The 2,500-nt window shown below is 42.4% G+C and overlaps 1 protein-coding gene across 2 annotated transcripts in view; it reads left to right on the forward strand.

The window, feature by feature from the left end:
* LOC123503097 (LIM/homeobox protein Lhx1-like) overlaps positions 1 to 1,526 on the forward strand; it is a 65,388-nt gene extending 63,862 nt beyond the window's left edge. For both annotated transcript variants that reach the window (XM_045252520.1, XM_045252521.1), the window contains exon 7: positions 1 to 1,526. This exon is cut by the window's left edge and continues 1,255 nt beyond it. The gene's annotated coding sequence lies outside the window, so the exon portion shown is untranslated.
* The last annotated feature ends 974 nt before the right edge of the window (positions 1,527 to 2,500 follow it).

Consider the following 2,500-nt stretch of genomic DNA (forward strand, 5'->3'; position numbering starts at 1 on the left):
ATATTTGATGGTAGATTCTAATGCGTTCAAGAAATCAGAACCCTTTTAATTCCTATTTATGGCATCTGATCCTAAGTTTATGAGCATTCGGGACTTGGAATCGCCGGGAACCTCTTCATAACTTCAAAACGTTCATGGCTTAAGTTCAAGTTTCATGACTCGAATACTCCCAAATCTCTCTCTGTAAGGTGTTCGATCCAAAGTTCAAAAGGGTTCAGGGCGCGGACTCCCGGAGGATTGTCTACAGGGATAACATGGTACCTGCTCGATCCTCCTTTAGAGCGTTGGATCATCTTTCGTCCACTTAAGCAAAGGGTTCACATTCCTGATATACATATATATATTGCTATGAACTATTTATAAGGCTTGGGGAGGGGACCAGGGACGGGTGGGGGGGTGTATATAGATGTACAGTCTGTTGTAGTGCAGGATAAAACAAACAACCCTTTTTTTTCTTTTTCCATTTTTATTATGATTATTATTCATCTGTGAGTGTAGATAGATTTCCCAAAAGTTTTACAGCCGAGTGTACTATTACTGCTATTATCATTACTATTAGCTCTTACGTACAAGTTTTTTTTTTTCTCATATCTTTTTTTCATTGGAAGCTGTTTCATCATTGTTTTGTTTTTTTGTTTTTTTTTCGTTATTTTCTTTCCAATTTCTCGTCTACGAAATAATTATGTACTGACTCGGTTTGGCGCTTCGAGTAGTAACAGTCGCGGAATATAAGAATCACTAACTTATGCCTAAGGTGTTCTACCGTACTGATATTATGAAGTTATGACCCGTCCAGTGCCTCGTGGCGTCCCCGTGGCGTCACCGAGGGCTGGGTGGCGCCGAGAGGAAAGAAAACGCATCCTTGTTTCCCTTACATCTCGTGTTCTAAACATTTCTTATTTTTTTCCGTTTCATTGAGTTTTCCTTTAAGTGTATGAGTGTAATAACGACCAGTGCTTCATTAATGTATAACACTTGAGAGGCTGACGACGCCAGCATCACCAGCAACCTTGAGAAAAGTGAACATTATGAAAAAAAAAATTCTGCCCGGAGGTGAGAGAAAAAATAATGTTTACGAATGATCTGCCCGGCACTCCACTCTGGCGAGGTTGATGACTAGCAATTACACGCTATAAATTCCTGCTATCTCAAGCCTCCCAGATGAATGGCGGAGTTTGCAGGACGAAATGGAAGATAATTATTAGCTTCTGAACTTTCTAAGCAAACGTTGGGGATGCGTTCAGTCCGCGCAGCAATAGCTTAATAGGGGCAATTACAATGACAATTGGCTAACTTTTCCAAGGTTCCTGGTGTGTGCTGCCGAGGGAAACAGTAGCCCGAGGGACGCGAGTGGGGAGATACTGCGTGCCTCTCCTCCTCCTCCCTCCTTGGCGTGCTCTTCATTACGGCTTGTTTATTTGATTTTTTTTTTACATATATTTTTCTGATTATATGTGAATCTGTGATATCAATTATTTGTTATATCTCCAGTGACACTTTTTTTGTAATAAAACTAACGAAATGAACTGATGAACTGAGTGATTCTGTGACCTTATAGTGTGTGTGTGTGTGTGTGTGTGTGTGTGTGTGTGTGTTACCTGTATCACCTGTTGACTAACGCATTCAAGTTTAACAGCAAGAGGAGCTGCCGTGCACTGCCAAGTCAAGGTAAGAGAATCCAAATGTTACCGAGGTATTTTCTTCTTAACGTAGAATATATTGGGATCAACTTCACCTCTGTCTTGGTGAAAGGAGTTATTGTTGCAGCTTATCCTGGTGCCCTTCTGAAACGAGTGAACCAGCTAACGAACAAACTAGTCATTAGGTGGTTAGCGAGGAACTAGCCCACACACACACACACACACACACACACAGTTGTTTCGTTATATCGAGATGTGTGTGTGTGTGTGTGTGTGTGTGTGTGTGCCACGCGGCTTCTTATTGCATAGAATCATTGGAATTTATTGTTTTATAATTTGTTCTAGGTATAAATTGCAGCCTATAATCATCTTTTTTCTCTCCCTCCTTCTCCTTGTCCTTGCCTCTCCCTCTACCCTCTCCTTCACTTCCACCTCTGCAATTACCTCCCTCCTCTTCTTCTTCTTGGACTTCCTTCTCCTTCACCACCAGTATCCCCTCCTCCTCCTCCTTCTCCTCCTCCTTGTCCCACTGCATGTTCGAGGTGAGGGTAGCCAGCTGACCACCCCTTCACCGGCTGCAGCTCAGGAATGGGTCATCTCGTTCACAATTACGTCTATCAGTCACTATTATTTACCACCACCACCACCACTTCCCTCCACCACCACCACCACTAGTCTCCTGCACCACCATAGAACTGCACCATAACTGCTTGTAACAAAGCCACGATCACCACCACCACCACCATTACTACTACTACTACTACTACTACTACTACTACTACTACTACTACTACTACTACCACCACCACCGCTAGATACAAACATCTCATATTTTCTCTTTTTTTTCCACTTGCATTATT

The sequence above is a fragment of the Portunus trituberculatus genome, chromosome 13 (genome assembly GCF_017591435.1).
Source record: "Portunus trituberculatus isolate SZX2019 chromosome 13, ASM1759143v1, whole genome shotgun sequence".
Lineage (NCBI taxonomy): Eukaryota > Metazoa > Arthropoda > Malacostraca > Decapoda > Portunidae > Portunus > Portunus trituberculatus.